Below are 13,078 nucleotides of genomic sequence, written 5' to 3'. Positions count from 1 at the left end.
AACAATCCAAGCTGGGGCTGACCTTACCTGAAAGTCCTGGTGCTTTCCTGCCCACTCCATTCTCAGCAGAGTTTGGTCACACCACAATCTGTTAGGGAGCCCAGGGCCCCAAGGTCCACTGGCTTAAGCTCCGATACCTGCTGAGAGCTTCCCACAGCTCCTTCCTCTGACCTTTCCCAGCGCTCCTTCCAGCCAAATGAGCACAGCACAGCTAGCCGGCCAGGCCAGTTGTCATGGAGACCCTGTTCTCGCCAGTGAGCGCTCTCATTCTCTCACTCTCTCGCGCTCTCTCTCTCCTCCCAGGCTCTTGCTTGCTCTCTCACTTGCCCTTGTTTTCTTTCTCTCTTTCCCCTATTACCCCAACTCCCTCCCGCTAACAACCTCAACCTCAATCTCTCTCTCTCTCTCACACACATACACTCCCTTTCTCTCTCTCCCTGTCTCACTCACACACACACACACACTCCCTTTCTCTGTCTCTCTCTCTCTGTCTCCCTCACTCTCACTCAGTTCTGGGAGGCTTCCATGAAACAGCACTGTCTTTTGATCAGCTCAGTTTTTGCACACATTCCAGTCCTCCTACCTCCCTTCCAGTCAAACAGGGGCTCTGGACTGCTCCTGGGAACTTGCTTGAACAGCTCAAGAAGGGAGAAGGGAGAAGACAGTGAGTGGACTTGTTTTCCTTCCCTTCACTGTCTCATTTTTTATAACTTGGAAGAATCGCCGCTGGGGGGAAGGAGGGTAGCTAGCTAGAATGCTTGGAGGGGAAGCAAGCCCTTCCTCTGGGTCCTGGAGGGAGGGCAGGAGGGACTCGGGTGCACTGCCTCAACTTGTTTCTGCATTTGGGATTTTCCGGGTAGAGAGCTGGGGTGGAAACGCACTCATATCCCAGGAGCTCGCCTGGACTGGCCTCTCTGCTTACCTTGCTGCCTGCCCAGGTTGTGGAGATGGCTTTAACCAGTGCAGGGACTCATGGTACTAGTGCTGGCACCCAAGCAGTCTCTCATCTTCCTGTAATCAAAAGAAAGACTAGGTCAGGACATGTAAGAATCTTGGGCAAGTCCAGAGTCACAGTCCAGGCAACAAACGTAACACAAACACAGTCTCATTGCTCTGCCTTCTTCAGTGCCTGCAGCTAAGGCCCAAGCTTCATGTGGGCTCCTGTCACTCTCAGTAATAATGTCACTACTCTCCGAGAGCTAGCACATTGCCTGGGACACAGTGGGTCCTCTAAGTTTAGTCCCTGCAAGTACATTTCTGCTTTGTCACATTCTATTACATGTATTATTTGTTTGATCCTCATAACCTATAAAATATACTGGACAGATTATTATCGCCATTTTACAGATGGGAAAACTGACAGATCAAATGTTTGGTCCACAGCTACGCAGCTGGTTAGGCAGTCAAAGAACTAAGAGTAGAGACCAGTCCAGTGACTGGTCCTTTAAAATATACTCTCATCTGATCTTGAAAACATACAACTTTTTGATAACAAATTATAAAAGACTGGGCTCCCAGGGCAAGGTGGAGAATCTTTCTGAGATAAGGCAAGGTTGTCCTGACTACAGGTCCTTTCTGCTTGAAGACTTCATGATAGACCCTGTGAGATATAGAACACAATGATGAGAAAAAAATCCTACCCTGTAGCTATAAATTACATTACAATTTTCCAAAATACTCTCACAAATCTTGGCTCATCTGTTCAACACAATAGGTCTAGAAAATTAGGGATGGTATTTTCATACTAATTTAAAATATTTAAATAACCTGAAAGAGAGAGAAAATGACTTGCCCCATGTCACAGAACTAGGAAGTAACAGATCTAGAAACTTCCAGAGTAGTTGCAAGAGCCCCAGGCAGAGCAGGGCTAAAATGACCTTGGCAGTTCCTCACTTCTCTTACCAGCCCTGTGGCCTTGGGCAAGTTACCTAACCTCCCAGTTTCTACATCTATAAAACCTATCCCTTGAACAATTAACAGGACTGAGGTGAGCACTGAAGGGGAGGCTATACGTGAAAGCACTCTCCTTATGTTAGGTACTGAGCTAAGAAAAGAACTTCATTCATTTATCTCAGCTGCTCCTCACAAAAAAAAAAAAAAAAATTCTCAGGCAGTTGGTATCCACACAATATGAGGACACTGAGGCTCACAGGGGACATAGTATTCTTCCAGTGTTGCTACCTAAAACAGGAGTTCTAAAGAAGCCCTGACAGAATCTTTAATGCAGTGATCTTTTGCAGAAGCCTTGAGTTTTCAGTTAACTTCCAGCACATCGTAAAATTCTTAAAACAGAATTTTTATTGACTTGCGTTTAAAAGGAAAAAACATGCCAGGAGTTAAGGTAGGAAATGATAGGATGGCACAGATCCTAAATGGCTGGACACTAATGTTTTAGTGAAGCAATGAGGGACTCAAAGGGAGCATACCCAATCACCCCTACAAAAGCTCAACCTGACCCAAGCACCAGCTCAGGAAGCCCTCATAGGAACTGTAGTGTCCCAGGTCTACAAAGAAAGGCAGGATGAAAGGGCAAATGCAACACCAAATCACCAAACTTTTCCCTCCACCCATCCTCAACAGACATGGCCACCAAATTCCAGGTTTCCCTGTGCTCTTCTCCTGACCCTCAAAACACACATTCTACAGTACTTGCCCAGCCTCTACACTCAAAAACAGGCGATGATGCCCACCCATTTCTACAATAAAATAATATTAGCAGTTATAATATTAACATCAACTAACACTTGTTAAGCACCGACCATAAGTCAGGCATTCTTCTAAGCAGTATGAGGGGAAGAAGTACTGAAGCTGATAAAATTCTCTAAAGTAACCCAAACTTAAAAAATCCTCCAGACCAGACACAGAATGCAGGCCATGCTCCCCCTAGTGCTATCCTGGAGTTACAGCGGCTACTCAGGCCCCGCCCTCAGTAAAAAAAAAAAAATGGGACAAAGTTAAGGGGCCCACTAGTGGGAGAACAAGAACCTCTACTTTGAGCTCCTTAAACTGGGAGGAGCCAGACGGCAGCTGAATCCCTCCTATGGAGAGGCCCTCATGCATGCTCATCCCAGAAACCTGGGAGTCATCCTTGCATTTCTCTACCTCACTCTCCCCACATCCAATCCATCTACCAACTCCAAACATTTCTACTTCCAAAATATATCCTTTATCTGTCCATTTTTCCACACCTCCATTGCCACCCCAGTCTCTCATCCTAATTATGGCAAAAGCATCCTAAGAGGTCTAATTCCCTGCTTCCATTCTTGCCCTCACAAATCAATTCTCCATGGAGCTGTCTGAATCACCTTTTTACACTGGATCATGTCATTTCCTGCTTAACCCACTTCAATAGCTTCCCACTGCACTTAGGATAAAATCTAAATTCTTACCAGGACCTACAAGGCCTGTCTCCAGCCTCTCAGTACACTTCCTGCCCTCCCCTTCTGTGCTGTAGCCAAACAGGCCGCCAGTTTAGTTCCCCAAAAGTGCCAGATTTTTTTTTTTTTTTTCCAGGCTGTTCCCTCTCCTTAGGACAACCCCCCTTCCCATCCCTCAGTCCTTCCCTGGATGACTCTTACTCATCTTGCCTCATCTTGACTGTCACCTCCTCAGAGAAGCCTTCTTTGATCCTCTAGTCTAAATGAGGCTCCCTTGTACTTATCACTCTTAGCACTCACCATAATTTGTACTTATGCATTTGTGCAATTATTTGCTTAATGTCAGTCTTCCTCCATGAGTTCCTTAAAAGCAAGAATGTGGACTGTTTCGCTAACCACTATATTCTCTACATTAGTATAAGGCCCAGCTCACAGCTGGTACTCAATAAATATTTGCTGAATGAATGCATAAAAACCCATTCTTCTTGTCCTGCAGAAACAGCTAGCTCATGTCACTCATACAATCTTTTCATAGATTAAAAACTGTAATTATATCTCTTTTCCTCATATGCCTAGCCTTTGGGCTCAACCAAAAGTTCCTATAAAGTCTCCCTACGGTTTGTTTCCCAGAACTTTCCCTGTAAGGTCCCTCACTCTCCTGGGCATGCATGCCAGGGTTTTACAGCCCCTCCTACTACCAGAGTGCCCACTCACAGGCACCCCACCACCACACTGGTATTGCCAACCTGACTGGGATGCAAGAATGGCCCAGCTCCCATGGGATGAGAAGGTTCTCTTGATTCACCTCCATTCAGGGACAAAAACCCATTCCCTCATCTCTGCTGTGGAGGGCACTGTGCTTTAAAAAAAATTTTTTTTTTTACTTAAAAAAATCATAAATTTTAGATTTTGTAATTTGAAGACTGGTGTAAAATGTTGTTTGAGAAAGGGGCTCCATTACTAAAAAAAGAAATCTGAAAATTACTATCTGGGAGAAAAATAATGAAGATCTAAATACAAGCAACGGCAGTGTGGCTAAGTTCCGTCCCACCCTCATGACACACATTACCACCAAAACCTGAAGTCCTTTCTGACTTCACCTCCTGCTTCCACTTTCCCTGATGCCACTACCCTATAATAAGCACATCCACAACCTGGGTCTCTGAAAACTGCCTGCATTTTTCCTCTCCCTCCTTCTATTGTTCATGCTGTTAACCTTTATTTCAGTACCTCTCATCTCCCCATTAGTAAAATCCCAAAGTCTTAAAAGTTCACCTCAGTTATCACTTCCTCTGTGAATACTTCTGGATCTCCTGGCAGAATCTGTTAGTCTCTTCTGCATGCCCACAGCAGTTTGAAGGTGCCTTTTTTTTTATAGTACTTATAACATTTTATCACTATTGCTTGTGCCCCTGTCTCCCCCATAAATGTGAGCACCTTGAGGCCTATCCACTTTTATATTTCATTCAGAGTGGGTGATCAATTAACCTGTGTGGAAAATGAACCACTGACAAGACTTCCAAAAACAAAACAAGAAACAGAAATAGCTATTCCTCTTCATACCTGTTAAACCTATTGCCGTCGAGTCAATTCCAACTCATAGTGACCCTAAAGGACAGAGTAGAACTGCCCCACAGGGTTTCCAAGGAATGCCTAGTGGATTCAAACTGCCGCTCTTTTGGTTAGCAGCTGTAGCTCTTAACCACTATGCCACCAGGGTTTGTCCCTCTTCATAGGTGAGGAATTATATTGTGGATGTACCTTACAAGTAGATGATTAGGTCACAAGAGGAATTATGGTATTTTCTTGTCTCTTTAAAGACAACTGAAATTCTGAACCTGAGAACTCAGGAGGAGAGTAAATCTTTTAAGGTCACTCCTTATTTTGGGATCAAAAGAATTGAAGAAATGTAAGATGGTGTTTTAATCTTACTGCTTGGATACTAGAATGCCTAAGACATGTAGAATAACTTCCGATGCCTCTGGGAAGCCTAACTCCCCATACCTAGATTGGCATCTCCACTGAAGACATCCACTTCTGTCCAAGTACCAGGAATCAGGTATGTGTCCTCCCCAATTCTCGTACATCAGGCTCAGCTGTCTGCCATGTGAGCTGGCATGTTTACACAGGAGTCCTTGACAGCTTTACAATTTTCCTTTACAACTAGTAAATGGCAACATGGTGGTGGTGGTGGTGTTAGGTGCCAGTTCGAATTGGTTCCAACTCATAGCAACCCTATGTACAGTAGAAAGAAACACTGCCTGGTCCTGCACCATCCTCGTAATTGTTGCTATTTTGAGCACATTGTTACAGCCACTGTGTCAATCCATTTTGATGAGAGTCTTCCTCTTTTTCACTGACCCTCTATTTTACCAAGCATGATGTTCTTCTCCAGGGACTGGTCCCTTCTGATAACATGTCCAAAGTATGTAAGACAAAGTCTTAACACCCTCCTTTCTAAGGAACATTCTGGCTATACTTCTTCCAAGACAGATTTGTTCATTCTTCTGGCAGTCCATGGTATATTCAGTACTCTTCACCAATACCATTATTCAAATGCATCAATTGATAAGAAGGGAAAAATAAACAATTCAGGAATAGAGAAAGTGCCAGCAGACTGTAGCCCCATCCTGGCTTCCAGCTCTCTCAGATCGTGAGATCTTGAGCAAGTCCATGTCCCCATTTAGAGCTTCCATTTTTTCCTCCATATAATGAGAGGGTTGGACTAGCTATTCTCCAAGAGTCCTTCTAGCTTGAATGTTCTATTGTATTGTTTTATTGTATTCACTCAGCTCGATTGTTCTATCCTAGTCACCCTGTTCATTGCTTTCTGAATGGTTCAAAACAGCAGGAAGAATTTTGGCTTTCAGGGCCTACAGAGTCTACATCTAATCCATTCAGCAGAGCCTCTGGCCTGGGTTTCTGGAGCCATCTGTCTGGGATCAAAACAAATACCATCAGCAATAGAAGGTAGCCTTTCCTGGAAGAAAAGATGTGAGATTCAGACTTCCTGCCTAAGGAAGGCTAGAGAGAGAAGAAAAGCACCAAACACAGAATGAGAAAATTAGGAAATAATCTGGGAAGTGCCTGGAAGATGGCTGAGGCTCTGCCAGGGACTCACATCCTAGCCATCAATCTGAGACAAAGCTGTCTTTATGAGGAAGAATTAGCAATATATAACTAACTTCTCTTTGAAGACAATTTGCCTATTGCAAATCAAGCTCTACTAGGGCTTCCGAAACAACAAACAATTGTCTCCTTATAGATGGCAACCTCAGCTGTCTTCTGCCTAGTAGCCACATCTGGCAGGACCTCCAGTGTGTTGGCCACAGCTACACACATTTTGCTTGCACAGCCTTCCTAGAGAGCAGAGAAATACCCGTTCTAGGTATTCAAGTTCTGGCATTTAATAGTAGGAAATTCTCCCAAATCCTTACTTCTGCCCTAGTCCTGCCCGCCTCCCACCCCCGACCCTACGGCTCTAACTAAGTGTGGGATTCAGCCCATAATCAGCCTGGATCCCACAGCACTGTGGTAAAGCAGCTACTGAACATCTTGATGCCGTCAGTCTTCCAGCCCTAGTTCACCTCCGCTCAGGTGACAGCCCTCAAAATGAAGCTCAAGGTCAGATCCTCAGGGCACAAGATGCTCAGTGGCTTGATCCAGTCCCCTGGATTATCTGCCACAGTCTTCATTTATGGGCTAATTTCCTAAATCCCTCAAACCCACAGGCCCCTGACCACCTTCCCTTGTTAAGCCCAAGTATTTTAAGACGGGGCTACATAAGCAGGGGCTTGGAGCCAGGAAATGCTGGACCAAGAAGGCATCGTTTTTACCCTTCCAGGACGGGCCTCTTAGGCGTATTTGGCTTAGTATTCCGAGCTCCATCAATCCTCTTTACCTGTCATAACTGAAGTTTCAGGATCAGGGAGAGAGGGTGTAAAACACAGGGATAGCATCTAGTAGTTGCAGGCAATCCTTGGTGTTCCTTGGCTTATAGACTCCATGACTCCAATCTCTGCCTTGCATCTTCGTATGGCGTTCTTCCTTGTGTCTTCCATATGTCTGAATTTCCCTCTTCTTATAAGCACACCAGTCCTTTGATTAGGGCCCACACTATTACAGAATGGCCTCATCTTAATTTGATAACATCTGCAAAGACCCTATTTCCAAATAAAGCCATATCCGCAAGTACCGGATAGACATGAACATATTTTTGGGGGGACACAATTCAACCCACAACATATGCACACACATATATAGCAAAGAAAGTCAGAGACATAATTTATTGGGACTTCAGAAAAATCTCTCTTGATCTTGCAGATAAAACAGAGAAACTCAGGCAGCTGGGTGAGTTGGGACAGCTGGGCCGAAACTGCCATGAAAAGAATCAATATGAGCCTTAAAGAAGAGCTCTGGAACTCCTGGAAGTCTGGACATTCTCTGTTCTGGATCCCATCATGGTCACCCATTTTATCAATGACTTGGATAAGGTATGCTTATCAAATATGTATATGACAACTAATTGGAAGACATAATTAGATACTAGAAAGAATCAGGAAAAAATCCTCCACAAACTGGAACCATGAGTTAAATTTAACAAGATGAAATTAAACACAGTCAAAACATATAATTTTACACTTAAGTTTAAGAAAAAAAAATGAAAACAAGATGAAGATAGTATAATTAAAAAGACTTAAGGATAAGCTCAATATGAGTCAACTGATAAGGATGTCAAAAGTGAACGTGATTTTGAGTTTCATTAACTAAAATCCAGGGAACAGATCAAATGAGCAGCATGTCTTACTTTACTGCATTCTAGTTAGACCAAAAGTATCTCCAGGGGCCACATAGTATGTTTTCAAACAAGGGGTAAAGCAAGTCTTGAATAACATTCCATGCCAAAAACGTTGTTGTTGTTCAGTGCCGTCAAGTCGGTTCCAATTCATAGTGACCCTAAGTACAACAGAACAAAACACTGCCCCGTCCAGTGCCATCCTTACAATCATTGCTATGTTTGAGCCCACTGTTGCAGCCACTGTATCAATTCATCTCATTGAGGGTCTTTCTCTTTTTTATCGACCCTCTACTTTACCAAATATGATGTTCTTCTCCAGGGACTGGCCCTTCCTGATAACATGTCTAAAGTATGTGACACAAAGTCTCACCATTCTTGCTTCCAAGGCTATACTTCTTCCAAGACAGACTTGTTCATTCTTCTGGCAGTTCATGGTATATTCAATATTCTTCACCAACACCATAATTCAAAGGCATCAATTCTTCTTCAGTCTTCCTTATTCACTGTCCAGCTTTGACATGTATGTGAGGTGACTGAAAATATCATGGCTTGGGTCAGGTGCACTTTAGTCCTCAAAGTGACATCTTTGGTTTTCAACACTTTAAAAAAATATTTTGCAGCAGATGTGCCCAATGTAATACATTGTTTGATTTCTTGACTGCTGCTTCCACGGGTGTTGACTGTGGATCCAAGTAAAACGAAATCCTTGACAACTTCAATCTTTTCTCCCTTTATCATGATGTTGCTCATTGGTCCAGTTGTGAGGATTTTTGTTTTCTTATGTTGAGGTGTAATCCATACTGAAGGCTGTAGTCTTTGATCTTCATCAGTAAGTGCATCAAGTCCTCTTCACTTTCAGCAAGCAAGGTTGTGTCATCTGCAAATCACAGGTTGTTAATAAGTCTTCCTCCAATCCTGTTGCCACATTCTTCTTCATATAGCATATAGACTGAATAAGCATGGTGAAAGGACACAACCCTGACACACACTTTTCCTGATATTAAACCATTCAGTATCCCCTTGTTCTGTTCAAATGACTGTCTCTTAGTCTGTGTACAATATAGTGAAGAAAAAAAGAAAAGTCTAACCTTGCCCAATTTTAAACCATGCAGTATTCCCTTGTTCTGTTTGAATGACTGTCTCTTGGCCTATGTACAATATACTGAAAGAAAAAAAAAAGTCTTCGAAGCCGCTTAAACTGAGAAATAACATGTCTGATTCACGAGGCTTTAAGTTCTCCCATAGAACAGGAGGAATCCTTGGGTGGTGCAAGTGGTTAACACACTCAGCACTAACCAAAATGTTGGAGGTTTGAGTTCACCCAGAGGCACCTCGGAAGATAGGCCTGGTGATATACTTCTCAATAATCAACCACTGAAAACCCTATGGAGCACAGTACTACTCTATATATATAAAGTAGCCATAGTCAGAGTTGACTTGATGGCAACTTGTTTGGTTTTTGGTTTACAGAACAGGAAAGGAAGAAGGTACCATCTTTATCTCCATGGAGTCACTCTAGGGAAACTCGTGGCTAGATGAGACAAAGAAAGCTCACAGAAAGATGACACAGCTGTGTCCTATGTCATCTGCTCTTTGTCCCTCTTGCCACTCACATGAGAACCTCTCATTTGGTGCTCTGACCCTCTAAGCTTTAGCAAGAACATACAGCAGCTCAGGAATTCAAACAATCCTTACCCATCTCCTCCCCAAAGCATGGTGAGTCATGATCTGAATTATAAAGTGATATTTTTAACTATGAGAATGAATTCTTGTGGATTTTGAGCCTTCTTTTTTTTTATATTGAGCTGTCATCTGATAGCTGTTTGTGAGCAAGGACTTGGGGTTGACTATAGTAACTAAAACATTACAAGGTAGGAATGCAGTATTTCAGCTTCTTCAGGCATTGCTACGATATATACAGACCAGCTTATTCCCCATAATGGATGCTTCTTCTCTAGACTTAAGAAGAATTGGGAAGAAAGAGGCGTGTGGTCTCTCAACACCCAGTTCCTACACTGGGTACATGGAAGGTAGCCCTGGTCTACAGATGAGTGTCTCGCACTAAATAAACCTCAACTCTGTATGGAAGATGCCACTTTTGAACAGTTTTCCCTCTTTTTCTCCAAGATTAGGAAGTTAGAAAAGTGTCTAATCTATGCAATAATTAGCTCTTTTCTTGAAAGACGTCCACTGGGTGTAACTCCTTTTTATGTAGACTAAAGCAAGTTTTTTTTATGCAAAACAAAAGTGCTTGTAAATGTTCATTCACTTAGAGGTCAACAACAAAAAAGAGAAACCTATTCAACAGAGGAAAAAAACAAACACCCAGGATGCAAAGAAGGAAAGATGAGTGAGACGATGTGAGGAAAAAGAGAGGAATGTGAAGGGAGATGGGAGAGGAGAGAACAATTTAAGATCCTGAAGGACAGAAACAGGAGGAAGTTTGTTTGGAAGTCTGGGAAGAGTAAATTTGGGGGAATTCTTGACCATCACTCCCTGGGATGTCAAGGAACATAAATGAATGCCACTCAGACTTTTGAAGGAAAGAAAGAATTCAGAAAGCACCTCAGTATCTGAGGTTCTCTACCCTGGAGTAACATGACTGCACATACTCCAAGTAACTAGCTGCCGATGACTAGGGGGTGGGGGGAGGGGGCAAAGTGTAAAGAACAAAGGGTCCAGAACTACGGTCCTCAGTACAGCAAAGGCCAACAAAGGACTTATATCTCAGAAGGCCATGGGACTCCAGAGGCTATAACCAGTAGACACCGGTTCTCCTCAAACCCAACCAGACAAAGGAAGTCAGTCATTTGACAGTTCTGAAGATGATGAAAGATTGCAGCCACTCATCATCAAGGCAGATAACATTGGCAATCAGTAATGCTTGAGCACACCTCTTCCAACGAAAAGGCCCACGGAAGCTGAGGAGGGAAGTCTACTCAGGGAAAATTTGGCAAGAGGGTGAGGCTTGACTCTGTGAACTCCCAAGAGATTATCACCGCTTATTACATCGTCTGTTCCCTTTCAGTCTCTAAGGATTTCCCCAAACACAGCCAGCAGAATTATAGCCACCAGTCAGTCACAGAAAATCAAGAGACCCAGAAAGAACTATGAGGGTTGTGAGAAGCAAAGATGGACACTCTAAGTTGGAATTTGGAGGGTTTTTTGTTCATTTTGTTTTTATTGTCATTGTTTTAATAAATGAGACAGCCTAAGCAAGCTTCTGAAGAGTGAGCCATTGCATTTCTGCTTTATCAAAGATGACTTAGAAGAAAGACAGCTGGACTACATCTGATTTCACCTACTTCTCTAGGGGCAGAAGAGAACATGGTAGGTATTCCAGATAAGACAATGATTTACCAGCCCACAGAATTCCTTCTTCTACTGTTTTTTTTTTTTCTTACTGTGTAGGTAGTCCATTTATTTCCCCCTTAAATCCCTACTGCACTATGGGGAGAAAAAAAAAAAGACATAGATTGCACCAATGTTATCTGGAGGAGAGAAAGAGGAAAATGTGAGAAATGAACTTCAACAGCTAGATATGGAATTTGGGATAGACACCTAGGACAAGGTCATTCAGATTAAACTAAAGGGAACAATGAAGTTTATTACCTTGAGAAGGGAGTTGCTCCTACCAACTGCAGCTGAGTAGGAGACTGAAAGCAAGTAAAAGGACCAGATGGACATTGAGAATTAAAAGGGAGCACACAGAACCTCAGTTTAGTGTCCTGGCTTTTATTTTCTCTCCTAGAAGTTCCTGGACACAGAGATATCTATCTTCAACAACTTAAATTAGAGGTTCTAGCCACACATTTAAACATCTAGGAGCCCACCCTTATGCAAAGCAAAGATATCCTATTCTTCCAAGATGCAGCACTTCTCTGGTTTGATTTCAGTGCAGCTGTATCTGTGGGGAAGCTGAGGGTCAAGACACAGACCACAAGAGCAGACATTATGAGGGGCACACTCCTCAAAATGCTTTCAAGGACTGTGAAGGTGCCTTTCATCTTTGCTTTTCTGTCTCCAACCATGATCTCTCTCTGCCCTCTCTCCTGCTCTGTGGGGCAGTGAGAATGGCGACAAGGGGAATTAACAAGTTTTAATTTAGTAGAAAAGAATGTGGAGGATGGCTGACTATGGAGGAAAGGAAAGGTCTAGAATGACTCTGGCTTGGATACGGAGTGCCAGTCATCACATCAGGGAATACCAATAAAACAGAACACCCTAAGATGCTTTGCTGTAAGCATGCCTAAGTTTAAACAAGAGGGGAAGTTGCTCCAACACAGGAAGTTATTTAGACAACAGGACAGACAAGAGCAGGGAGGACAGAGATGGGGAGGGAGGATAAGACAAGACAAACAGCAAAGGAGAAAACAAATGACGACAGGAAGGAAGGAGAAAAACAGGAAAGGAGGAAATATGTGTGTATGTATGTGTATGTTTTAAGTGAAGGTGGGGAGAGGAAGTGAATATACAAACAGAGTCATAAATTTAACTCTGCAAATATAGAGTTCTTGGCTGCTGATTATCACTGGCCATAGCCTACTGCAGTAAGTCATGTCTTCCTCAGCAGTTAGGTTCTGTGGTAGGCACATAAGAAGAAAATTATATGAAGTCAAATTACTCTTGAAATTCTCTTAAAAAGGCGCCATTTGGAGACCAGCCACAGTCTCTCTGGAAGCCTAATGAATTCTTTTCATATACAGTATTTCATGCACTGTTAAGAATTTCATAACTAGCACAACTCGAAGAATGTAATCAATGTCACTAAATTCTACATGTAGAAACTGTTGAACTGTTGTATGTTTTGCTATGTATATTCTCAACAACAAAATAAATAAAATTTAGAAATAATAAAATAAAAGACATGTACTCCCCCCAAAAAAAGAAGAATTTCAGAACT

At 42.8% G+C, this 13,078-nt stretch overlaps 1 protein-coding gene across 6 annotated transcripts in view; it reads right to left on the bottom strand.

The window, feature by feature from the left end:
* Positions 1-13,078, bottom strand: part of DENND2B (DENN domain containing 2B) — a 219,348-nt gene that overhangs the window by 132,367 nt on the left and 73,903 nt on the right. For 5 of the 6 annotated variants that reach the window (XM_064288460.1, XM_064288463.1, XM_064288464.1 and 2 more), the window contains one exon: positions 923-1,011. The gene's annotated coding sequence lies outside the window, so the exon portion shown is untranslated. Of the gene's footprint in view, positions 1-27; positions 867-922; positions 1,012-13,078 lie in introns of those variants that run through there. The other variant, XM_064288462.1, reaches the window with a different exon arrangement.

The sequence above is a fragment of the Loxodonta africana genome, chromosome 7 (genome assembly GCF_030014295.1).
Source record: "Loxodonta africana isolate mLoxAfr1 chromosome 7, mLoxAfr1.hap2, whole genome shotgun sequence".
Lineage (NCBI taxonomy): Eukaryota > Metazoa > Chordata > Mammalia > Proboscidea > Elephantidae > Loxodonta > Loxodonta africana.
This window is presented reverse-complemented; position numbering and strand designations above follow the sequence as displayed.